Source organism: Lolium rigidum, chromosome 7, assembly GCF_022539505.1.
Source record: "Lolium rigidum isolate FL_2022 chromosome 7, APGP_CSIRO_Lrig_0.1, whole genome shotgun sequence".
NCBI classification, from domain to species: Eukaryota; Viridiplantae; Streptophyta; class Magnoliopsida; order Poales; family Poaceae; genus Lolium; species Lolium rigidum.
In genome coordinates this window covers 356,500,801-356,528,529 of record NC_061514.1, presented here as the reverse complement: position 1 = coordinate 356,528,529, position 27,729 = coordinate 356,500,801, and the positions used below count along the sequence as shown (strand labels likewise).

General features: G+C 47.6%; 1 pseudogene; it reads right to left on the bottom strand.

Moving 5' to 3' along the window:
* Positions 1-21,865: 21,865 nt before the first annotated feature.
* LOC124673640 lies at positions 21,866-26,870 on the bottom strand (annotated as a pseudogene).
* Between the last annotated feature and the right edge of the window lie 859 nt (positions 26,871-27,729).

Below are 27,729 nucleotides of genomic sequence, written 5' to 3'. Positions count from 1 at the left end.
CTTCATCAACGCTGCTGTCTCCCATGAGGAGGGTGTAGTTCTCCATCGAGGCTCGGGGCTGTACCGGTAGCTATGTGGTTAATCTCTCTCCTATGTGCTTCAATACAATAATCTCATGAGCTGCCTTACATGATTGAGATTCATATGATGATGCTTGTAATCTAGATGTCATTGTGCTAGTCAAGTGGGTTTTACTTATGTGATCTCCGGAGACTCCTTGTCCCACGTGTGTAAAGGTGACGGTGTGTGCACCGTGTGGGTCTCTTAGGCTATATTTCACAGAATACTTATTCACTGTTATGAATGGCATAGTGAAGTGCTTATTTATATCCCTTTATGATTGCAATGTGTTTTGTATCACAATTTATCCATGTGCTACTCTAGTGATGTTATTAAAGTAGTTTATTCCTCCCGCACGGTGTAATGGTGACGAGTGTGTGCATCCGTGTTAGTACTTGGCGTAGGCTATGATTATGATCTCTTGTAGATTATGAAGTTAACTATTGCTATGATGGTATTGATGTGATCTATTCCTCCTACATAGTGTGAAGGTGACGAGTGTGCATGCTATGTTAGTACTTGGTTTAGTTGTGTTGATCTGTCATGCACTCTAAGGTTATTTAAATATGAACATTGAATATTGTGGAGCTTGTTAACTCCGGCATTGAGGGTTCGTGTAATCCTACGCAATTAGTGGTGTTCATCATCCAACAAGAGAGTGTAGAGTATGCATTTATCTATTCCGTTATGTGATCAAAGTTGAGAGTGTCCACTAGTGAAAGTCTAATCCCTAGGCCTTGTTTCTAAATATCGCTATCGCTTGCTTGTTTACTATTTTACTTGCGTTACTACTCGCTGCGTTACTACTGCTTGTTTACTCGTCCCGGGCAAAGCACTTTTCTGGTGCCGTTGCTACTGCTCGCATTTATTCATACCACCTGTATTTCACTATCTCTTCGCCGAACTATTGCACCTATTAGGTGTGTTGGGGACACAAGAGACTTCTTGCTTTGTGGTTGCAGGGTTGCATGAGAGGGATATCTTTGACCTCTTCCTCCCTGAGTTCGATAAACCTTGGGTGATCCACTTAAGGGAAACTTGCTGCTGTTCTACAAACCTCTGCTCTTGGAGGCCCAACACTGTCTACAAGAATAGAAGCACCCGTAGACATCAGACGCCAAGAAGGAAAATGCCTTGCTGAAGGAGGAGCTGTCGAAGTTGAAGCAGCAGATGAAGGATGAACAGGACGCCAGGCGTGCGGCAGCGGTTGCAGTCGATAAAAAGGAAGGCGTCCTCCGTGAATCCATCAAGGATTTATTGGGTAAAGTTCACGACACATAGTCTCTTTCTTGGTATTTCCTTACCGACCACCGATCTGTCTTTCTTTCGGAGGCTGCCAATATAACCGTCACTCGACGCCATCCGCTCGGGAGGACTCCACATCCGATGCCCTTTCGCTTGCCGCCGAGTCTAACGTCCAAGTCCTCGGGCTTCTGCAAAAGACTAGAGGAGCATTGTCGAAGCTGTACTCGATGATCTTCCCGAAGATGAAGCAGGACAGAACTCTTGGCGAGATGGCGGATGCTTTTCTTGTTGATTCTTCCGAGCCCGTGGAGGTATTAAAACGCCGTTCCCGCTTGTATGGGGCGGTTCTTACTTTCCAGCTGCTAATGGGTCATGGGATGGGGTGTGACTTGGAGAAGTTATCTAAGGCATTACCTGTTGATGATAACGACCATTTACTCGACCTTGAGCCCTACAAAAGATCAGCAGTAACTTGTGCCAATCAACTCCTGAAGCTAGTAGATGAAGCACAGGCCAAGCCTGCTCCTGAAGCTGCCCCTGACTCATCGTCTGCCCCTCCCTGAACTTTTGCTTCATTAATTGTAAATAAGACCAATCATAATCTGACTTAGTCCTGTTTTATTTTGGCTCTGTTGCCAATTTCAAACAATCTTTTGAATGTAACATATATGGCAAGCACTCCCGATGGGAGTTTTATGTTAATGCCGTTCTGAATCGAAGATTGTACTGCAGATTCCTTCATCTTCTTCTCGTGCCGAGCTTTTTCCAAATCCTTCGACTAACGATGAATCTGACCTTGTTCGCCGCTTACGTGACCAAGTGTCTCGTTTAAACAAAGACATTACTTCTATCCGGGCCATGGCAGTGTTGGTGAAGAAAAAGGGCGAAATAGCAACTGCTATTGAGCAGTATGCTCTCGATGGTCTTCATGTCGCTACCGAAAGTTTGGGCTGTAAGTGTTACATCTTCTGATTCTTGACGTAGCTCGGATATTCTCCTTAACTGATATTCGTTCCTTTTCGGCTTGTATCTTCAGATAAATCCGAGGAGAACAGGAAGATCCATGAAAAGGTCGAAGCGATGACTGATGTTGCTCACCCGAAGCACGATTTGTGGCTGCATCGTCCGAAGGTTGTTATCATGGCGAAGTTTGAGCACCGGGTGGAGAAGGCGCATTACTACTTTGATAAGTTCCACGCTCATCTCAGGATGGTTTGGAAGACTTTGTTTCCTCTGGACCAAGCACCCGAAACTTTATCTGCCCTGTTCACCCGATTCAAGTCCCCTGAAAGGATTCGACAGTTGGTGCGGAAAGAACTTTTGGCTGGTGCTGAACTTGCTTTTGCTTCGGTATTGGCATGCCATCCATCTTTAGACTTGAGAGCCGTAGCAAACACCGAGAAGAGTTTAGGCCAACAAACCCTCAGTCAAAGATATCCCTCTCATGCAACCCTGCAACCACAAAGCAAGAAGTCTCTTGTGTCCCCAACACACCTAATAGGTGCACTAGTTCGGCGAAGAGATAGTGAAATACAGGTGGTATGAATAAATGCGAGCAGTAGCAACGGCACCAGAAAAGTGCTTTGCCCAGGACAGTAAACAAGCAGTAGTAACGCAGCAGTAGTAACGCAGTAAAATAGTAAACAAGCAGCGATAGCAGTATTTAGGAACAAGGCCTAGGGATTAGACTTTCACTAGTGGACACTCTCAACTTTGATCACATAACATAATAGATAAATGCATACTCTACACTCTCTTGTTGGATGATGAACACCACTAATTGCGTAGGATTACACGAACCCTCAATGAAGGAGTTAACAAGCTCCACAATATTCAATGTTCATATTTAAATAACCTTAGAGTGCATGAAAGATCAACACAACTAAACCAAGTACTAACATAGCATGCACACTGTCACCTTCACACTATGTAGGAGGAATAGATCACATCAATACATTCATAGCAATAGTTAACTTCATAATCTACAAGAGATCACAATCATAGCCTACGCCAAGTACTACACGATGCACACACTATCACAATTACACCGTGCAGGAGGAATAAACTACTTTAATAACATCACTAGAGCAGCACGCAGATAAATTGTGATACAAAACACATTGCAATCATAAAGAGATATAAATAAGCACTTCACTATGCCATTCATAACAGTGAATAAGTATTCTGTGAAATAAAGCCTAAGAGACCCACACGGTGCACACATTGTCACCTTTACACACGTGGGACAAGGAGTCTCCGGAGATCACATAAGTAAAACCCACTTGACTAGCACAATGACATCTAGATTACAAGCATCATCATATGAATCTCAATCATGTAAGGCAGCTCATGAGATTATTGTATTGAAGTACATAGGAGAGAGATGAACCACATAGCTACCGGTACAGCCCCAAGCCTCGATGGAGAACTACTCCCTCCTCATGGGAGCAGCAGCGTTGATGAAGATGGCGGTGGTGTTGATGGAGAAGACTTCCGGGGGCACTTCCCCGTCCCGGCGGCGTGCCGGAACAGAGACTCCTGTCCCCCAGATCTTGGCTTCGCGATGGCGGCGGCTCTGGAAGGTTTCTCGTACCGTGGCTTTTTCCGTCTCGTGTTTTAGGTTAGGGACCTTTATATAGGCGAAGAGGCGGCGTCAGAAGGTCGAAGAGGCGGTGACACAACAGGGGGGCGCGGCCCAGGCCCTGGCCGCGCCGCCCTGTCGTCTGGGGCCCACAGGGCCCTCCTCTGGCGGCTCTCGGGTGTTCTGGAAGCTTCGTGGAAAAATAGGATGCTGGGCGTTGATTTCGTCCGATTCCGAGAATATTTCCTTACTAGGATTTCGGAACCAAAAACAGCAGAAAACGAGAACCGGCCCTTCGGCATCTCGTCAATAGGTTAGTTCCGGAAAACGCATAAATATGACATATAATGTGTATAAAACATGTAGATATCATCAATAATATGGCATGGAACATAAGAAATTATCGATACGTCGGAGACGTATCAAGCACCCGCGTATTTTCTCGAGGCTTGGATTGGTTGTTTTTGTGTATCATTAATCTTAGCTCCCGTTGAGAGTATTTAATTAATGATACTGCGTAAGCGTATTTTTTTAGGCCGACGCTCCCGATGGGAGTAAGAGCCAATGGTAGGGGCCCCAAACGATCTGTTCGGGTGATAGGGCCTGGATTGAAAAAAGGTAGAAAATCTGATTATACTTTTATTCATAATGCAAAAGCAACCCTAAGAGCTATCGAAATAAAAAAGCGATTGTGTCCTATGTATAGAAGCGTCGCAACTGTGCGATGTTCCATGGATTACCAACATCTTTTTCTGAAGCCGGGTTTTTGAGTCGATATGCTCCTCGTGGTATCACTTCAGTGACGATGTATGGTCCTTCCCATGGAGATTCAAGTTTCAAGGGTCTTTCTTGCTTCAGCCGAAGTACCATATCCCCAACATTAAAGCTTCGACTGCGTATTCGTCGGCTGTGATAATTTCTCAACGCCTGTTGGTATACCGTCGTTCTTGCCAAGGCGATATCTCGCGCCTCGTCAAGGAGGTCGACATCATCTTGCAGCGCGATGTTGGAAGAGGACTCTGTGTATGCTGTCACCCGAGGAGCTTCAAACCAGACGTCGGCTGGTAGAACTGCTTCGGCTCCATGCACCAAGAAGAAGGGGGTGTATTGAGTCGACCTGTTGGGTGTAGTACGCAAACTCCAGAGTACAGATGGTAACTCCTCGACCCAGGCTCCAGCTGCACCTGTAAGGCGTTTCTTAAGGCCATCTCCTATTAGACCATTTCCACCTGGCCATTGGTCTGCGGGTGGGACACTGATGCAAACTTCAATTTGATTCCTCCGTCATCACAAAATTTTCTGAACTCCTTGGAATCAAAGTTAGAGCCGTTGTCTGTGACGATACTATGGGGCATACCAAATCGGCAAGTTATTCCTCTGAAAAACTGAACTGCTGTTTCGGCTTTCTGGTTTCGAACGGGTACTGCCTCGATCCACTTGGTGAATTTGTCGACTGCAACTAGTAAGTACGTGTGCCCTCCAGGTGACGACCTTGGCAGTGGTCCGACTTGGTCGAGTCCCCATTGAGTAAAGGGCCATCCCAATGGTATTGTCATTAGATCTATCGCAGGGGCGTGTGGTTTTGGAGAAAAGCGCTGACAAGGGTCACATCTCATAACTAGATCTCGAGCATCCGACGCTGCCGTTGGCCAGTAAAATCCTGCCCTGAAGGCCTTTGCCACAAGGGCCCTGCTTCCTGCATGGTGTCCGCAGGTTCCCTCGTGTATCTCGCGCAACAGTGCTTTTCCATCATCAATGGCGATGCACCTTTGGAAGATACCCGAGATGCTACGCTTGTAAAGCTCGCCATTTACCATAGTGAAGGCTTTTGACCGCCTGACAATTCGCCTTGCTTCCACAGAATCCTCCGGCAGCTCTTGCTTTGTCAGATACGCTAGGAATGGTTTGGTCCATAATGGCTCGAGGAGGAGGACTTGCTCTGCTGATGGATGCGAGGGTTCTTCAACAGTTTGTTGCTGGCTTGCCTCTGATTCATCAGTCGACATTTTCAAAGGTGCCGAAGCTTTCTCTTTTATTGATCGCTGAGTAATGACTTCGTAGAACATTCCATCCGGGATGGGGGAGCACATGGACCCGATATTCGCCAGAGTGTCGGCTTCCTCGTTGCTAGCTCTGCCGATATGTTTGAGTTCACATCCTTCAAATTTGGCTTCCATATTTTGGTACAACTGTCGATAGGTGATCATGTTGTCATTGACCGCGTCGCATAAGTTCATCGACTGCTGCACCACCAAATTTGAGTCGCCATAGATTTCTAGGCGAGTTGCCCCGCACGCCTTCGCCATCTTCATTCCATGCAGCAGTGCTTCGTATTCTGCTTCATTGTTCGTCGGCAGGGAGAAATTCATCCGTAGTATGTACTTCATCTTATCTCCCTGTGGTGATATCAGTATCACTCCTGCTCCTGCGCCCGTGCTCCGTTTTGACCCGTCGAAATACATTGTCCATGATCCCGACATGTCGGGTGCTCGCCGGTGTCCGTGGATCGGATCCAATCTGCCACGAAATCTGGGAGGACTTGGGATTTTATCGCCGTTCGATTAACGTAAGTTATGTCGTGTGGCGCTATTTCGATGGCCCATTGGGACACTCGACCCGTGGCTTCTGGATTAGTCATTATGTTCTTCAATGGTGCTTCACATACGACGATAATCGGATGCTCCGTGAATAATGTCGCAGCTTGCGAGCCGACTTCCATACTGCGTATGCCGCCTTCCGATGATGGGGGTATCTCTCGCTTTGCGGGTGTGAGTACTTCACTGAGGTAATACACAGGCCTCTGAACACCGTGGACTTTTCCTGCTTCTTCTCGCTCGACAACCAAAACGCTGCTGAAGACTTGTGCTGTTACGGCTATGTACATAACCAAAGTTTCCTTCTCGCGCGGAGTTACAAGGACTGGGGACGTTGACAAGATTTTCTTCAGGTTGTCGAAGGACTCCTGCGCCTCCTTTGTCCACTCGAACTTTTCTGACTTTTTCATCAAGTTGTAGAAGGGCAAAGCTTTCTCTCCTAGCTTGGTGATGAATCTACTGAGGGCCGCTAATCGTCCTGCCAACTGCTGCACTTGGTGCAGATTCTTTGGTGGCTCCATGTCGAGAATAGCTTTGATCTTCAAAGGGTTTGCTTCAATCCCTCTGGCTGATATGAAGTACCCGAGTACTTGTCCCCCTGGCACTCCGAAGAAACATTTTTTGGGATTCAGCTTGATTTTATACTTGTCTAGGTTGTCGAAAGTTTCCCATAAATCATCGATGAGAGTGGCGGCATGCTTCGTTTTCACCACGATATCGTCGATGTAGACTTCGATGTTCCTCCCAATCTGCTCTCCGAGGCAGGCCTGCATGCAACGTTGATAAGTTGCTCCTGCGTTTTTCAACCCGAAGGTCATGACGTTGTAACGTAAAAACGCCGTGTGGGGTGATGAACGCGGTTAGCTCCTGGTCTTCTTTCTTCAGTTTGATCTGATTATACCCGGAGTATGCATCAAGAAAGGAGAGGCGATCGCATCCGGCTGTGGAGTCGACTATCTGATCAATACGAGGCAACGGGAAGTGGTCTTTCGGACAGTGTTTATTAAGGCTGGAGTAATCGATACACATGCGCAGAGCGGTGGTGTCCTTTTTGGGCACCATGACAGGGTTGGCCACCCACTCAGCTTCCTTGAGCTCCCGAATGAATCCTGCTTTACGGAGTCGACTGATTTCTTCGCCAATTGCTCTACTCTTTGGTTCGGAAAATCGGCGCATTGACCGCCGCACCGGTTTGGTCTGTCGGGTCAACATTAAGGGCGTGCTCGGCGAGTTCCCCGGGGATACCTCGGCATGTCGGATGGTTCCCATGCAAATATCTCCCAGCGCTCACGGAGGAACTCGATGAGCGCGCCTTCCTATGCGCCAGTAAGGTCAGCCGACGTATTGACCGTTTTCTTCGGGTCAGTGGGGTGCACCTGCAGCTTCTTGGCTTCCTTTGCAGCGTCAAACTCGTCGGATCTTACGTTTCGATTGTCGGCTGGTGGTTGCGTGTGATCTGTAACGGTGTCGATCGCGTTGAGATCTTCCTTGGCTCCGAACTTCGAGGCGATCTTCTGGAGCTCCCTGTCGCAGTTGTCCGATCGATCAAAGCTTCCATGAACGGTTATTGGGGTCCCGTTGTTGCCTGGCATCTTCAGTTTCAGGTACGCATAATGAGGTACGGCCATGAATTTGGCAAACGCGGGCCTGCCGAGGATGGCGTGATACTGAGACTCCCAGTCGACTACTTCGAACTCGATCTTCTCTTTCCTGAAATTGCTGGGCGTGCCGAAGACTACGTCCAATGATGTTTCACCAAGAGAATAAGCGGGTCGAGTCGGTATAATGCCGTGGAACCCTGTGTCAGACTCTCTTAGCATATCGACTGTTATACCCATTGCTCTCATTGTGCTGGTGAATAGTAGGTTCAAGCCACTTCCTCCATCCATGAATACTTTGCTCATATTGTACCCTCCAATATGTGCTTCAAGGACAAGGGCCGCGTGGTCGGGCCTTGGAACAGCTTTCAGATGATCCGCCCTACTGAAGGAGATACTCTGATCTGACCAGTCGATGAAATCGGGTGTATCAACCATGGCGACTTCCGCATATTTTACTTCTCGGGAGAACTTCTTGATTTCTCTCTTTGAAAAGCTGGTTTTATGGATCATGTTGACTTGCCCGCATGGTTCCGGAAACACCTCGGTTGGTGCATGCTCGTCTCCTCCTACTGGTACGTACGGTTCCGGTACATATGGTTCTGGTGGATAACTGTAGGACCCCGCCCTTCTCTCCATTGCGTGAACTCTTGACATGGCCTCGGCCCTGAGGTCATCGCAGAACTGCCAAATTTCCAAAAAATGTCGACAGTTCCTTAACAGGTGACTGGATTTCTCTCGACCGTCCTTCGGATCAATGTAAGAGTGAAGGTAGCATGGTGCCTCGAGTTGCTCCGTAGCCGATAGATACGGTGAACGGGAGCGACCCCTGATTGATGACGTGTCGTGGCATCCTTGTTCGAACTGACGAAGGTGAGCTGCTGTTCGTCCTTCCTCCTCGCGGTGCGAGCCCCTTCGTCTTTTCCTCTGTCCTGCCATGACGTCGAAACTTCCTCGGTTGCTCTCTTGTATGCTCCTGGGTGGAACTTTTAGGGTTGCTGTTGGAGGAACACCTTCCGAAGCCGCGGCCTTTAGGTCGGATGCGCCGGCCCTAGGGAGGCGAAGAAAACCTCCGGGGTCGATGATGAAGTGGACACCACCGAAAGTAGCATCCATGTCGCGAGATGATCCCACAGGGATCGGGTGAAGTGCTTCGCGGTGCGGCACGAACTCGAAGGACCCGCAGCGGATTGAATCTCTTGGTTCTGCTGGCGTCGGTGATTCGAGTAAGAACGCCGCGAACGTGACTGGTACTGCCGATGACTTGCCTGGTGCCGACAGGCTTCCCACAGACGGCGCCAATTGTCGAGGGTACTCCTCGGCAATGCCCTCCGATTGGGGCTTAGGGTTGACGGAATCCTGCAAGCTGACACGAGACATCGGTTCACAGACAAGCGGGGAGAGCGATTTACCCAGGTTCGGGGCCCTCGATGAGGTAAAACCCTTACGTCCTGCCTGTCTGTTCTTGATTATGAAGATACTGGGTTACAATGGGGTGCCGAATAGTTCGGCTGAGATCTCGTCGAGAGGCTAAGTGTTATGATGACCTAGCTCTAGACTTTTGGTGGCTACGATTGCTAAGATTCGTTGTGTCCCTCGGCAGCCCCTCTCTTGGCCTTTATATAGGAAGCCGGGTCTCAAGAGGTCTAACCGAGTACGACTAGGTTTACAATAGCTTTAAATCTAATCTTTCCTTATTCGGCTGCTTCTTTGTCTTGCCTGTCAAGGAATCTTCTGGTGCGCCATCCCAGTGGCCCGTCTTGCCTCCAAGTGCCTTCATGGGCCTCCAACTAGACAATACAGGATAGGGCAATGTCGGTTACCCGAAGGGTAATGCCCACGTCAGGTGGTACTCTCACAACTCACTCAGAACTGATAAGAAAAGGAAATCTTACCGCTCCAAAGTGAATTAGTATTGCTTACCACTTGTAGTGACAACTAGTGCACGGATGTAGCAAAGCGAATATCAAGGGTATAAGAACAAATCACATGGCAAAGCAGGATATATGTGGGGCTATAGGTGGGCTACCTATTTGCACCAATAACAAGATCTAGCGCTGACCGTAGATAACCAATGATACTCACACAAGGCGATAAATGTGGCAATGCAGCTATATGGATGAAAGGTTGCAATGCACTAGAGAGACGCTAGCAAAGCTCAACGGGACAGGCACAAGATTGCTCAACTACGGTTGCAGTTAAAGAAAAAACTTAGGTCTTCACTTGATTATACTAGCACTTTACTTTTCTTTTTGGATTTTTCTTTTTATATAACACGCAGCTATGTAGCTCTTTTTGCTTCTTTTCAATTTTCTGTATTTTTTTTATGACTCAACTCCTTGATAACACGGCCAACAGATAATGCAAAGCACCAAAACCCTAATGAGCAGCCTGTCGAGCGGTAAAACTAGTCTCTTCTGGGGAAGTTCCTAGTCACGTATATCGAAAGGTTGTGGCTATGGTTTGGACAAACACACTGTATGCTATGTGGACTCGGAGCAACAAAAAATGAAACTAGATGATAGCGGAAACACAAACCCTAACACTAGATGGAAGAAAAAGATACACAAAAACAACTACGAAAAGCAACTAAAAACTCGAAATTAGTGCAATCTAAGGCTATGGAAAACCCTAACCCTAACTTTTTATGGCTTTTTCTGGATAGGAAACACTCACAACTCAACTATGGGGTGGATTGCGGATGGCTTACCGAGGAAACACTGAAATCTGATACCAAGATGATAAGGGGTGGCCCGATCTTCTCAGTAAGCAACAGTGGTGATGATGATCATGGGATGAACACAAAGGAGAATCACGGATGATGAAGTGGATGATAACTTGTATGACGCAACGAGATCTCTCGATTGGTCCCTGTCGCCAATGCAACAGCTCTCAACCCTGCAAGATATTCGCAACTCCACACACTTGCGCACGTAGCCGCCGACCATGAAGCGGTAAGTTGCAACCTTCTAATTCCCAATGGAACAGCAGATCACACAAGACTTTCAGATCCACACCAAATCAAGAAATATGGTGTAGGGGATTCAATAGTTTTGCAGAGCAAACAACTAAGAACTAGGGTTTATCTTAAACGTGGTCTAAAGCAACTTTGGGGGCATCCTAGGCACTTATATAGGCGTCCGGGACGACGTCAGGTCGAAAAAGTACGAAAATAACCGACCCAGAATAGATCTGGTCGAGACAGACTCGGACACGGCCGGTCTGGGGGCCGGTCGACAGGGCCAGGGACCGGGCTGGCCGGTTCAAACCGGGCCAGTGACCGGGTGCCGACCGGGCGGGGGAAGTGTCGCGCAGTAACCCTCCTGGTTGGCATTAGAAGAACGTCCGGTTGGCGCCGGGACGGGACCGGCGTACCGCACCGGTTGGACCGAGCCAGGGACCGGGCGCGCCGGCGTGGCGGCCGGTCTGACCGGGTGCTGGACCGGCCTGGACTTTGGCTTCTCCTCTCGCGCGTCCATGGGGTATCTTCATGTCCAGCTCCATGTCCAGCTTCACGTCCATCTTCACGTCCAACTGCTCCTCTCCTCCTCGTGCGATGCTTGTCTCCTCTTCATACCTGATTATACATAAGTAACAGGATTTAGGTAGTATAAAGTTCTCATCAATAAAAGTATCGTTTAGTAACAAGTTCACCTGTTGTTTAAGTAGCTTCGAACGAGCCCTTGTAATAGGTCCAGTCCGAACTTCATTGGACTTGAGCTTCACATCGGCTTCATCTTCATTTGGTAATGACGGAGGTAGTAGTGTAGTAGGGATGTCCTCATAAAATACCGTACATGTCTTCGAGTTCCGAGAACATGATGTTGATGACTCTGATGATGTCATAGATAGAGGAGTTGACGATTTGGATAATGTCACAGAGGAGCCGATGATTCGGATCATATCCCAGAGGGGTCGATAATTCAGATGATATCCAGGAGGAGCCGATGATTTGGGTGATATCCTGGAGGAGTCGATAATTTAGATGATACCCAGGAGGAGCCGATTATTTGGGTGATATCCTGGAGGAGTCGATAATTCAGATGATATTCCGGAGGAGTCGATAATTCAGATGATATTCCGGAGGAGTCGATAATTCAGATGATATTCCGGAGGAGTCGATAATTCAGATGATATTCCGGAGGAGTCGATAATTCAGATGATATTCCGGAGGAGTCAAGGGACCGTGAGCCCAGTCGAGCTTTCAAGGGACCGTAAGCACAGTCGAATCTTCAAGGGACCGTGAGCCCAGTCGAATCTTTAAGGGACTGTGAGCACAGTCGAATCTTCAAGGGACCGTGAGCATAGTCGAATCTTCAAGGGACTATGAGCACAGTCGAATCTTCAGGGGACCATGAGCACAGTTGAATCTTCAAGGGACCGTGAGCACAGTCGAATCTTCATGGGACCGTGAGCACAGTCGAATCTTCTGGGGACCGTGAGCACAGTCGAATCTTCAAGGGACCGTGAGCACAGTCGAATCTTCAAGGAACCGTGAGCACAGTCGAATCTTCAAGGGACCGTGAGCACAGTCGAATCTTCAAGGAACCGTGAGCACAGTCGAATCTTCAAGGGACCGTGAGCACCGTCGAATCTTCAAGGGACCGTGAGCACAGTTGAATCTTCAGGGGACCGTGAGCCCAATCGAATCTTTTGTTTGTCAAAGGCAACTGAGGGATCAAGTCAGTTAGCTTGTTCGACGACCCCGTAGTAATCGCAATTTTTTGCAGAGTTGCTTTGTATGTTTTGGCGGCAGCCCCCGAACGAATCAAAGGAACTATGCCTGCCGTCGACTCCGTCGCTTCTTTAGTACTTCTGTAGTTTAAAGTACCGGCATGGGTCTTTTTGCAAGTAATAATTGTATATCCTTGCTATTCGCAGCACTCTCAATCTTGATGCTTTAGCAAAAGGATATTTGTATATTTTTGTAAGTTCCGTTGATTACCATCCATTGCAGCACTCGTATTTTCAGAGGCTTTTAGATGTCAATTGTTACAAGTCCCGTTGATTACCATCCATTGCAGCACTCGTATTTTCAGAGGCTTTTAGATGGCAATTGTTGTAAATCCTGTTGATTACTATCCATTGCAGCACTCGTATTTTCAGAGGCTTTTAGATGGCAATTTCAGGTATAAAGAGTCTTCAAATATTGCTTGAATTCCAGCGAACCAGTGCTCCCGTCGAGAGTAGTAAAAAATAGTCGGAGATCTTCATGTCTTCTTGAATTCCAATGCTCCCGATGGGAGTAAACGCAATAGTTTGAAAATACTCCAAGAGCCCCCGAGTAATTCCAGCGCTCCCGACTGGAGCGCATCGGGTCAATATTATATAATATGATATCCATTGAATATTCCAGATGATGAATCAACGGACCCGAGAGTGCATCGGAAGAAGATATATCCAGAGTTGAAGCAGATAAATCCATCGAGTAATCATAGATGATGAAGCCTTTGACCCGGGAGTTCATCGGATCATTTATATAGGATGATATTCATTAATAACCATAGGTGATGAAGAAAATAAATCCACCAATTCGGGGAAAATAAATCCACTGAGTAATCAAGAGTACTGGAGGTAACGATGTAATGGCGCCTCCCTAATCATCGGGTGTGGCGAAAGAAATAGGAACACTTAATTCTGCTGTAGCGAGGCAGTCGAAATAGTTGCGCCACCAAAGAAAGTCCATGAGGCGGGCGCAACCGAAATGATTGCGCCATCCAAGATAATTCATGCAGCGGGCGCAGCCGAAATAATTGCGCCATCCAAGATAGGCCATGCGGCGGGCGTAGTCGAAATAATTGCGCCACCCAAGATAATCCACGCGGCGGGCGCAGTAGAAATAATTCCGCCACCCAAGATAATCCACGCGGCTGGCGCAGTCGAAATAGTTGATGAAGAGAACAAGTGAGCACCCGAATATATCGGGCCTGTAATGTCGGGTCCGCGGCAGGCGAGCTCCCGAGTGGGACGAGTGTGCGACGGCGGGCGCGGTCGTCCGAGCAGAATAGTCGAGGCTTTGTTTCAATCTGCAGTTATATTGCGGTGCAAAAACCTGTATGCAAATGATAGTACGAGCCGAAAAATATTTGGCGAAACAAATTTACAAATAGTAATTGATTGAAATTATAACACCTGATTTTATCGCTGATGAACTAGGATGGCTTGATCCATATACGAGAATAGCAGTCAATGAAGTAGATGCACTTGAAGTAGTCGCCTGACGCCCGTGCATCCCGATCGATACGTAGTATAATGCCGATTCTTTTAATTTGCAGCCGACGTGCTCGTATGATCTAGCAATTTAATTAGTGCTTCGGCCAATTTCTTCTTCTCGTCTTTGGCGTGAAGCTCCTTGGTATTTGCGTAAAGTAGGCTGCCTTCTCTAGATGTTGTTTTCACTTCTAATCTTTTTTCTTGGAACTTTGAGTTGCTAGCACCGTACCAGATAACTCATGCATGCTGGTTGTGATGTATTGATTTGCTTTGACTGGTCGACTGGGTCTCCGCTGCCGCAGGTTGATGTGCACGGTACTATTGGTTGTCATGAATACTTTAGGAATTATCTGCCTGCGCTGACGCCGCTTCTCACTAGGGCATTGACATAGGAGATCAGCGGCTGGAACGCGTATATCGCGTTTTGGAGCTTCCTGTGTTTCGCTGCGTATGGCTTCTGGTATACTTCTTCTTCCGATGGATCAGGTACTTGAGATACCGAATACCTTGCATTCGCAGATGGGATCTGAATGCGCAAGGTGATGATGAGAAATCCCGCCTGGATAACGAAATCCAGCTGTCTCTTTTCCACAGACGGCGCCAATTGACGAGGCGGTTCATCGGTAATGCCCACCATAAGGGGCTTGGGTTTTAGAGAAAGGCGACGATGGAAGTTCCGGGAGCGAGGCAGTAGATGACGTACCCAGGTTCACGTTCCCGCGGTGGAGGATCGCTACGTCCTGCTAGCAATCCTTTATGTAATAATATTAGTACAGCGGGCCGCCATAGGCGGAGTTATTGTATCTAGTATAGTTCTAATCTGCGGGTTGTGATATCTAGGCATGTCGCCTCTAAGTTTTATGTTTCTGATTGTGCGTCCCTAAGGGGTGCCTTTGCCTGGCTTTATATATCAGCCAAGCTATGGTTTACAAGAGTCCTAGTAGGATTCGTATTGGGGTCTTCTTTCCTTGTAGTACAAGTTGAGGCGCGTGCAGGTCCGGCTTGTCGAGTCCTTGTGCTGGTCCATCTTGATAATCTGTATCGGGTATAGCAATGTCGGGCACCCGAAGGGTAATGCCCACATCACTTTGTGAGCCTTGTCTAGTTCATCTAGATCCTTCACAAGTTTCACATGATCAACACAAAATTTGGCCTTTTCCTTCTTAAGCACTTTTACCTTAGCCCTAGCAAGATCTCTTTCTTTGGTAAGCTTAGCAATTTCATCTTGAGGCTCTTCAAGATTTTCTAGTTTCTCTTCAAGAGAAGCTATAATCTCTTGTCCTTCCTCAAGGGTATTTTTAAGAGCGGCTATTTCAAGAGAATCCTCTCTTTCTATTTGGCATTTTTTATCAAGGGTATCATCTAGTTGTGCTAGATGAACCATGAGAGCCAAAACATGCTTTTTAGTGTCACCTTTCAAGTTAAGAATGAATTCATCGAAATCAAGCATTTCTTGTTTCATTTTTAAGCTAGCATGATCAACCCCTAGAGCATTTGGTATGATAGGCATAGAGGGGTTGGGGGAAGATACCTCGGAAGATTTAGCCATGAGGAAACTTTCTTCGTTCATGTGAATATCTTCATTGGGGGATTCATTTGGTGATGAAGAGTTGTTGGAGAGGGAAGCAACAGCAACCAATCCATTGGAAGTTTCATCTTCATCATCATCATCATCCCGGATGTGTATTCTTCTTGAGTTGATAGCACAATAGATGTGTCCAAGGAGGACATTGCCATGAATCAATGTGCATTCTTGATGTGAGGGTTCTCATTGGTGAATTGAAAGAGAGATGAAGAGGGAATATTGGTGGTGGCAATGGCGGCCACTTCCTTTGAGGTTTCTTCTTCATTACTACTACTATCATTGTCATCGGAAGAATATTCTTCCTTAGTCATTAGCACAATCCTTGATGGCCTCTTGTTCTTCTTACTCTTGTTGTATAATTTCTTGTTGGGGGCCTTTGAATCTTTGCTCTTGTCCTTGGGAATGAGCCTTCCACCATGAGTTTCTCTATGCTCATAGGGACATTCAGCTATGAAGTGGTGGTTGTCACCATAATTGTAGCATGATCTTGATCTTGGGCCCAAGCTCTTGAACCCGCTTGAGTTGTTCCTCTTGATGTTATCTTCCTTTGCCTTGGATGGGTCAATCCAAAAGGTTTTTGCATGGAATGACATGTGGTCATTGTAGTGGTATTTCAAATCTTCCGGATAGGACATGTTCCAAGATGTCCTATATGGTTCTTGAGGGTTCATTTCTTCCACAGTATTGACCATCAAGGCAAAGTTTGTACCTCTTGACATTCCAATGGCACGATTGCGAGAATCTAGAGAGTTTTGTTCGGACACCTTGAGACCTTGCATCTCGTGGACCACTTGTTGGGACGTGAGAGACGAATAGCTTTCTCTCCCAAGGAGACTCTTGACATCAATAGGTTCAAAAGGCATCATGCAATCAATATACTTGTCCTTGATCCAAAAGTCATCAATATGTTGGGAACCCACATTCCGAAAAGCATCGGCAATGGTGATAAGCCTTCTATACATCTCTTGATGATCTTCATCCGGCAACCTCATGAAACCTTCGGCTGGGTTCCGAAGAGCACTATACTTGTTTCTCTTCATGTTTTATTTTCCCATGAAGCTTGTGGCCAAACCCTCCCAAACTTCCTTGGCGGTAGTGAATTTTCGAACGAGAGCCAAGTCCTTTGTCCCCACACTAGTTTGAATCATGTCCAAGGCAATGGAGTTGAGTTGGTTATAAACCTCTTCTCTTTTAGTCCACTTGTCGGGGTTGTAAGGCTTGTAACCTTCTAAGATGATTCTCCAAAGTTCATTGGAGGCACTGCACACATGAGAGAGAAACTCTAATTTCCATGTACTAAAATCTTGATCATTAAACTTGGCTGGATCACCCCTAGTGTTTATATGAGGATGGGGAACCGGAATATCGGGAGAGCGAAAAGGTGGAGCAACAGTATTGTAGCTCGCACCCACACTTGTTGCCCTAGGAGAAGCATTGGGGGTTTTATTTTTATCTAATTGATCACCATTCAAGGGTTCGCTAGAAGTGGGTAAGCTCAAAGCATCTCCCATTTCTAACGCACCCTTGTCCTTTTCCTCTATGACGGGGATGACAGGGGAACCGGCGTCAAAATCCCGGAAATCATTTTGCTCATGCTTTCCATTTGAGTTTCCATGGAGGGCCTCAAAGATGTTTCCATCAACTTGAGATCTTCCATGGAGACCAACTTCGCAGCCCCTTCCGTACCATCATCGTCCGACATACTCTTTGGCGGTTAAGCCCGAAATAAGAGCCGAGGCTTTGATACCAATTGAAAGGATCGTATGCCGCACCTAGAGAGAGGGGGGTGAATAGGTGCTAACCAATTTTTAGTTCTTTTTCAATTTAGGCTTGACACAAAGGTAAATTCTCTAGATATGCAACTATGTTAATTTACGTATATGACAAGGTTAACAACTAAGCAAGAAATATCTAGACAATATAAATGGAGATAATAAGGATGGAGGTAACCGAGAGTGGAGCACGCGGAGACACAGAGATGATTCCCGTAGTTCCCTTCCTTTACAAGAAGGTACGTCTACGTTTGGAGGAGTGTGGTCGCTACGAAAGCTAGACCAACGCCACGAAGGCTTCACTTAGGTCTCCTGTGAGCAACGCCACAAAGGCCTAGCCCACTTCCACTAAGGGATTTCCTCGAGGCGGAAACCGGGCCTTTCCAAGGTTCTTGGGGCACACATCCACAACCAAATTGGAGGCTCCCAATATCTGTAATAATACAACAGCAATAACAAGAACAAATCAACCACAAATAGCTAGGGTTTCCAAAAGAGGAACACTAGCAAAGGGGCTCTCAAGAATATGAGAGGGAAATGCAAATTGCTTCGGTGAAGATGTAGATCGGGATCTTCTCCTTCGAATCTCCAAAGAGCAAGAGTTTTGGTTGGTTGGAGGAGGAGATCTTGTGATTCTTGTGTTTCTTGAGGTGGCTCTAATGGTGGATGAACTTGGGATGATTGAGCAGTTTGAGGAAGAGGGAGAGAGGGGGTATAAATACCCCTCTCCAAAATCGAGCTGTTGGAGACGTTTGGGGGCGGATTATCCGGTTTAAGTAAGGGCCGGATTATTCCCCCCCCCCCCCCGGAAAATCCGGCCTTCCAGAAAAGTCCAGCCAAAAATCCGGCCTGGATCCAGGGGTTACTGGGGAGCTCGCCAGAAAGTCCTTAGCCAAATTTTGGGGCCCGGATATTTTCCAAATATCCGGCCTGGTGAAGTTTTTTCTGTTTCCTTTTGTCTTGTTTTTCCACACAAAAACAACCACACACATATATATATTATCTTCACCATCTCAACATACATTAATGTATCACATATATTGACATCAAACATTCAAAACATAAACCGAGAGATGTTCTTTCAAATACCACACAAAAAAATCTCATTAGCTAGTTGTCCTACCCCCTCAAACCATAAGTTCTTTTCTATTAATTGCATCATGACTATTATTTTGCTATTATATTTAGAAAATCAGATGATACATATAACATAGACCTCTTTTTCAAACAAACACTACAATGATGGCCTCGCATTTGGGAGGGATACCTTACTAGTTTGTTTGGAACCAGTAGCAGTAGCACTAGCACATACGCTCTGTGTTTAGCCGCCACAGTTTGGGCTGCCTAACCTGCAGTGGCAGACCCAAAACACTGACTGGGGGCGTAAAAAAATCTGAGTGGGGGCTGTTCTTCACTAATTTTGCAGAATTTCAGTAACTTTTCTTCAAACTATGCACAAATAGTTAAGGAATTAAAAAATCTGAGTGGGGGCATATGCCCCCACTCGGATATACGTGGGTTCACCCCTGCTCACCTCGAGTGTCCTACTTGGCCCATAGTTTAGATAGGTAGCTATATCTGACATGGTGTTTAGGTGTAAATGCACCTATTACGAATAATGCATTCATTTTTTTAAAATGTCAAAAAATTCTGGAAAAAAAATCTAGGTGTACATCTTGATATGCTATGTTTGCACATAAAATTTTGTGAAAAAAGGAAATTTTTTTAAGGGCTGTGCAAAAAAGACAAAACAACATCTCGTAAAAGGCTATTCTATAGGATCGAAAATTATGTTTTTACACAAGTTACAAAACGTATCTTTTTTCACGAGATGTTGTGTGCAGACATATAATGTCCGGATGTACACCTAAATTCTTTTTCAGATTTTTTCGATATTTTGAAATATGTTTTTCAAACAATGGGTGCATCTACACCTATGAGTCAAAAGTGATTTTCTGGCTATATGTCGGCTATAACTGGGTACAACTTTTCAAGAGACCAGATTTCCTTTTAGCCGATAGAGCTTTTATTTACTTTTGCTAAGTCACTTTAGCTCAGCGTCCTAAAAAAATTCGCTCAACGTCCTAATATTTTTTCTAGTGGCTTAATTTCAGGTCAAAATTGCCCTCCCCCCCTACAAACCCTATCCTCAAATCCCCACTATTGGGATAGTCGCCACTCGCGACTAAATATAGTAGCCTGATATTTTAAACCCTTTTATTTAGTTTAATTATTTTCCCCTTTTGAAAGGTACTAGCTTCGGATGCCCTCCATGCCTCTTCTCTCGTGTTTCCTCTTCCCCTGTCACGTCTCGGCACTGCAAGGCTGCAAAGTAACCCATCTCAACAAATCAGCCTGCGAACATGCTTTGGATCTCAACACGGTTACATGTTATATCACCGAGGGACAAAGCCCATCGCTAGGAGGTTTGAGGACTCCTCCATACCTACGAACGTACATGCATAGAAAGTATACACGTATATGGATGACCTTATGAGAGGTTGAGATTACGCTTAAACTCGTCAAACTCCTTAACAGGTAACGCTTTTGTAAAACCATCTACAACTTGATATTTACTGGGTATAAACTTGATGTCAAGTAATTTGCTGGCAACTCTTTCTCTGAGAAGTAAAAATCAATCTCAATGTGTTTTGTCTTGGCATGAAACACAGGATTTGCAGATAAGTTGCTCCCAGGTTGTCACATCATAATCATGGTCTTTCCATCTAAGAAGAGCTTCAACCCATATCAACTCAGATATGGCATTAGCCAGAGCTTTACATTCATCCTCAGTGCTAGATCTAGACATTGTGCCTTGTTTTTCTGGCAGTCCATGAGATCAAATTCGGTTCAAAGAATATAGCAACACCATGTGTAGACCTTCTATCATCAAGATAACCTGCCTAATCTACATCGAAAAAGGGACTAAGCAAGCTAGAGTAAAACTTCTGAATAGTAAGACCAACATTTTGAGTACTCTGAACATCTCAAAATTCTCTTACCAGTTGTCCAATGAGAGATTGTGGGAGCATGTAAATATTGACAAACCATGTTGGCTGAGAAAGAAATATCAGGCCTTATCAATATCAAGTATTGTACGACACCTAGAATGCTTATGTATTCTGTAATGTCTTCAGGACCAAGAGAATTACCCTTAGTAAGAGACACAGTTTCACTAGAGGATAGAGATGTAGGTGGTGTAGTACACTTTTTCATCCCAACTTTAGTAAGCAAATCCATAGCATATTGTTCCTAAGTGAGAAGCAAACCATTATTGGTCTTCTTTATCTCAATGCCCAAGAAGAAATGTAGAGCTCCCAAATACCTAAGAGCAAAGTCATCCTTAAGGTCACATAGCAACACATAAATGGCCTTGTTTGAAGAGTTGGTAACTATAATATCATCAACATAGATCGGTACAAAAATCATTACACCCGATTTGTTGTAAAGAAAGAGAGATGTATCTGCTATGAAAGGAACGAACCCAAGTGTCTGCAATTTTGTACTTAGCCTGTAGTATCATGCTCGAGGAGCCTGTTTGAGACCACAGAGAGCCTTGTCAAGTTTGAATATGTAATGTGAAATTTGAGAATCTTCAAATCCTGGAGGTTGTCTCATATATACCTCCTCGTCTAGAACGCCATGAAGAAACACATTCTTGACATCTAGCTGCTGCAGACTCCATCGTCTAGAGATAGCAACTGACAAGACAAGTCTAATAGTAGATGCCTTAACAATGGAACTGACGGTGTCTTCATAATCTATCCCATACATCTGCTTGAAACCTTTGCGTGTGCATGTGTTCTTCACCTCTGTCAATCGAGCTTGCCGCGCTTCGCGCTCCTGGCCAAACTAAAAGGGGGAGCTCCTATTCCCAGTGTCGAAATCCATGACACGGTAGCAAGGGCCACCGTGCTAGTTTTGTTATAAAACTCCCAAAGAAACCAAACTCGGAACGACAAAATGTATAAACTTCATGACAAAGCCACGTGGATGACAACATGTGATGCTTAAGCAACAACAGTTACTACCGATCCATTCCAAAATATCCAGAGTAAATTTTACCCAAAGTGCAAAATTTATTAAGCTTCACCAAAGAAAATAACGATGTTTACAATATTGAAGAAATAAACTTTGTAAGCAGTAAAGAGGATTTATTGTTACTGGTATGGACTTATTCATAAGGGTCATCGTCTTGTACGGAGAATTTATATGCCTTAAATTTTGGATCGGAGAGAGAGTGCTGGTGTGTAGTCAACCAGGTACGGCATGGTATTAAGCCCTTTTTCCACGAGCATCCCCACCACTCCCCACACCTTCTTCTCTCTTGCCCGCTCCTCAATCACGCTGCTGATTATCATCTTTGACATCGTACCTCATTGTGCCGATGAGCTCCTCTGTCGTTGGGCCGAGGTGGGTGATGTCGATTTTGAATGCACCATCGTCGTCACCGGTGCCCACTACGCACACTAGACTTGGGCCACCGAATAGGTTGTGCTTGCTAGACAAGGCCTCCTGGTAGGCGCCGGACAGGAGCACGGCCACGTAGTATCCGCCGAGCTTTGGGTCTAGCGGGTGCAGCGGCAGCGTCTCGTCTCGGCGACACCTATGAACTTGTCAACTTTGCCATCGCTGTCGCATGTGAGGTCGACGAGCGTGGCCTTGTGAGTGGGATTCTCGTTGAGCCGGCTCACCGGAATCATGGAGAACAGCTGTTGGATGCCCCAGTAGTCGGGAGTTAGCGAGAAGATGGAGAAGTGTTAGTAAACGTGTGTGTTCATGTGTTGTACATTACTGTAAATCGTGTGTATCGTGGGCTAGTGCTAGGACCTAGTCTTAAGGCTGTTCTGGCGTGAGTTAGTTAGCGCTCTGTACATCTATATATGTGTAACCACCGATGATCAATACAGGTAAGTGTTGCACAAACCCTCTCTCCCTTACTCGCTCTGGTTCTAACATGGTATCAGAGCCCCAGGTCTCAAGTTCAAATCCTAGCTTTCACATGGTTTTCGCAATTAAGCCTAAAAATTGTTGTTGCCCCCCTCTATAGCCACCGTTGTTTCGGTGTACTCTTCTTCTTTCACGTGTTGACTTTCGATCTCTTCTCCCGTCACACGTGAGTGGGGGTGTTGTGAAGTGTATATGTGGATTGCCTAGCCCTTTCCATCAGTTCGGACTTTTGGTTGCGATAATTCTGTCTATGTTGAATTTGACCCGTTCGGTTTCTCCATTAAGGATCTGGCCACCAAGACGGTTCTTCTCCGATGTGACTCCACCGGTGACTTGTACCCATTCGTCCCGCCTCGCCACTGCCTCACCACCGTCACCGCAGATCTGTGGCATCAGCGCCTCGGCCATCCGGGCGCCGCCTTCTTCTCCCAGGCTTCCTCCTACTACGACTTCAATTTCAATAAAAGCTCCACGACCCACTGCGCTGCGTGTCGTCTGGGCAAGCATACTAGGCTCAGCGACCATGAGCTCCTCCTCCTCCGTCTCCAACCATGAGCATCCTTCGAGTCTTTGGTTGCTTGTGCTATCCCAATATCCTCGCCACAACCCCGCACAAATTGGCTCCTAGATCGGTCGCCTGCGTCTTTCTCGGCTACCCTGACGATCGCAAGGGATATCGTTGCTACGATCCCGTTTCCCGGCGCATCCTTTTTTTCTCGGCACGTCACGTTCGTGGAATCCTCCTTTCCGTTCAAAACGATCGGCGATTCTATCTCCACGACGCCTGAAACCATCGCTGATCCAACGCCTCCGGATCACGTCGATCACGGTGCATGGCCTCCACCCTCCGCGCCGCCCGCATGCTCGCCACCTGGCTCGCCCTGGCCCGCCACACCTGGTCCGTCTGGCCCAGTCTCACCTGGACCTCGTTCTAGCTCTGCTGGCCCATCCACGGGTACTCCCTCTCTAGCACCGCAAAGTCCCTCGCCGCCGCCAGCTCCTCCTCGCCATCCGATGACCACGCGCTCGCGCCACGGCATCATCATGCCCAATCCACGCTATGCTAACCTGACCACCACCAACATCTCGCCACTTCCTTCCTCGGTTCGCGATGCTCTTCGTGACCCAAATTGGCGTGCGGCGATGCAAGCCGAGTTCGATGCTCTGATGGCCAACTCCACTTGGACATTGGTTCCTCGCCCCCCTCGCACTAACGTGGTCACTGGCAAGTGGGTTTTCAGGCAAAAAATACAATGCAGATGGCTCTCTGGCGCGATACAAAGCTCGATGGGTCGTCCGCGGGTTCGCTCAACGCCCCGGCATCGACTTTGGTGAAACTTTTTCACCGGTGGTCAAGCCGGCGACGATCAGGACCGTGCTCACTCTGGCGTGCTCGCGCGGCTGGCCTGTACACCAGCTCGACGTAAAAAACGCGTTTCTGCACGGCGTCTTGGACGAGCAGGTTCACTGCTATCAACCTGCCGGTTTCGTCGACACCAACAACCGCGACCACGTCTGCCGCCTCTCCAAGTCGCTCTACGGCCTCAAGCAGGCCCCCAGAGCTTGGTTCCAGCGCTTCGCCGGCTTCGCGTCCACCATCGGCTTCACTGCGTCTCGATCCGACGCCTCGTTGTTCATCTTGCGGCGGGGCAGCGACACGGCGTACCTCCTGTTGTACGTCGACGACATAGTCCTGGCTGCTTCTTCTATGGCACTCATCACCACCATCGTCGGCCAGCTACAGCAGGAGTTTGCGATGACAGACATGGGCGCTCTGCACTATTTCCTTGGCATCCAAGTTCGGCGCACTACTGCTGGCTTCTTCCTCAACCAAGCCCAGTATGCTGAGGAGCTCCTGCAACGTGCAGGCATGTCCAAGTGTCACCCAGCTGCCACTCCGGTCGATACAGCTCCCAAAATTGCTGCTGATGCTGGCCATCCAGTTGCTGATCCTTCAGAGTACCGGAGCCTTGCCGGCGGGCTGCAATATCTCACCATGACCAGGCCTGATTTAGCGTATGCCGTTCAGCAAGCATGCCTACATATGCACGATCCTCGCGATTGTCATCTGGCTCTGCTCAAGCGGATACTCCGGTATGTCCGTGGCACCTCCAGCTCTGGTCTTCTACTTCCTTCTACACCAAGCACTGAGATAGTAGCATACTCCGACGCCGATTGGGCCGGTTGCCCGGACACACGTCGATCAACCTCCGGCTACTGCGTGTATCTCGGTGGTGCCCTTGTCAGCTGGTCGCCCAAACGCCAGGCTACAGTCTCGCGATCAAGCGCGGAGGCTGAATATCGGGCGGTGGCTAATGCCGTTGCTGATTGTGTCTGGCTACGACAGTTACTTGGTGAGCTCGGCTGTCCTCTCTCGAAGGCCACGGTTGTTTTCTGTGATAATATCTCGGCAGTGTATATGTCCACCAATCCTGTACATCATCGAAGGACCAAACACATCGAGCTAGATATCCACTTCGTCCGCGAGAAAGTGGCCCTCGGCGAGCTTCGTGTTGTACATGTGCCAACTACTCAACAACTAGCAGACATCATGACCAAGGGTTTGCCAACCTCTGCGTTTCAAGTTTCAGGTCCAGTCTCCTTGTCCTCCCAAGCGACGACGACTCGACTGCGGCAGGGTGTTAGTAAACGTGTGTGTTCATGTGTTGTACATTACTGTAAATCGTGTGTATCGTGGGCTAGTGCTAGGACCTAGTCTTAAGGCTGTTCTGGCGTGAGTTAGTTAGCGCTCTGTACATCTATATATGTGTAACCACCGATGATCAATACAGGCAAGTGTTGCACAAACCCTCTCTCCCTTACTCGCTCTGGTTCTAACAAGAAGTTCATGTGGTAGTTATAAATGGTGTGAGCATCAGCCGTGACACTCTTGGAGAGCTTCTTGCCCAGCTTGTACATCTCGATGCCGTGCTTCCTGACGTGCACGGCGTGGTAGGAGGAAGAGGAGGAGGACATGGACGCGCCTCTGATCTGCTGTAGCTTCGAAGAGAGATCACAGATCCTACCGTGCAGCTGCTCGGTGCTGGCCTCCTCGTCGCCGTCTTTAGGCTCGGGGATCGCGGAGAGCGCCTCGAGGATGATCATGGAGTGGTGCGACGCCATGGTATGTCCGCTCTCGATGCAGAGCCCGACACTATGGTAGTCGCACTTGAGCCGCACCGCATGCGCGATGCTAGACGCGTACTCCTCCAGCCCGTACGCCACCGACATGTCAGAGCTGCCAGACCGGGTCCCATCGTAGTCGACCCCGAGCCCCCCGCCGCAGTCCAGCGTTGTCATCATCTCCGCCCCACACTCCTTCACTAGGGTGCAGTAGATACCAGAGGCCTCGGTAGCTGCCTTGAAGACGATATCCGTTGTCGGGATCATGGAGCCGACGTGAAAGTGCAGCAGCTTCAGCCAGTGCAGCTTGTTCTGAGCCTTGAGCTTCTTGGCCACCTCGTAGATCCTCTCCGCCGGTAGTCCGAACTTGCCGTGCTTGCCGGCCGTCGAGCCGAAATGGCCCGGTATCTTGGTGAGCTTGGCGCGTACACCGATGACCGGCTCGATGCCGAGCTTGCTGCTCTGCTCGATGACGATGTCCAGCTCCTCCTCCATCTCTAGCACGATGATGGCGTTCAGGCCCAAGGCGCGCGCACCGAGAGCGAGCGCGATGTAGTCCGCGTCCTTGTACCCGTTGCATACCAAGTAGGCTCCAGGCTTGGCTTTTGTGAGGCAGCTCATGGCAACCAACAATTATGGCTTGGACCCTGCCTCCAACCCGTAGCTGTGGTCGCAGCCAAAGTTAATCATGTCCTGCACCACCGCCTTGTGCTGGTTCACCTTCACCGGGAACACGGCCTGGTAAACTGAGCCATACCCCGTGTACTTGATTGCGTTGGCAAATGCGGTGTGGAGAGAGCTGATGCGGTGCCTCAGCACGTCGGGGAAGCGAAGGATCATGGGGAACTGGAGTTTCTTCTTCTTCTTGTCATCAGCGTTCATGTCTTGCTGAATGACGGAGAGCACTGAGCACGTCCATCTCCTGCCCTGTAGTCGTCTCCCGGCCGTAGATTCTGACGCAGAGGTGCCCGTCCTTGTTCACGGCGAAGTAGGGATCCCCCATCCATTGATATTGTACATTTCACCATAGTTCTTCGCCATGGTACTTGTTGACTAGCTAGCTAGCTAGTGTGCATTGGCAAAGAGATATGAGAGGTCAGGAGAATTTTCTGACCCGATTGTTCCGATCGTCAAACACACATAGTCAAACCTTGGTAGGAAATGAGTGTTGTGCGAGGAAATCGTGGTAGGAAATGAGCTTTTCATTAAAAAAAATGAACAGAGAGAAGCACTGATTTTCCATCAAATCTAGCTAGAAATTAGTCAAACTAATTACTACATCAGTGATGCACAAATAGAAAGATAGAGCATAAGTACTACAAGAAACTAGAGATAAATGGGGGGAAGTCAATGAGATGCTCACAGACTCGATTGGTGCCTCAAAAGATCAATTAAATATGTTAAAAACCGATCAGGAAAGCTAATCAAATCAGTCCAGCTTCAGAATCCATCACAAACACAACGTCTGGATCAAGATCACGAACGAGATTTTAGATTGGCAAAATACAACACGAATCAAAACTAGATCCAGAAAAAATGAAACAAGCTGGAGAGAAAGACGAGGAAGAGGCAGAGTAGGGGGGAGTTCAACTTCCGAAGGATGGAAGCCAGGGGATCCTTGGTCGATCTCGTCCGAGGCGGCCGCGCCGAAATCGATGACAGTCACACATGGATAGTTGAGGACGCAGGAAAATGGGGCTGCGGTGGCTTACCGTCACCATGGAGTTCACAGTAGCAACCTAGTGTACTTCCGGTGGAAGAAGAAAGCCATAGGAATCAGAGGGAGAGAGAAAGAACGGGAGCAGCATGGATTGGGGGAGAAAAAAGTCACGGGAGAAATGAGATAAGAAGCTAGGCGAAAAAGGCACAAGTGCAACCCAAAACAAACCCCCTTCCATGCTGGTAAACGGCGGAGAAATGCAACTCCTCACGTAAGCAGCACCACCACCCCCCCCCCAGTAAATTACATATAGGTACCACTTTTGGGGCAACGGTTGCGAGTAGGTAC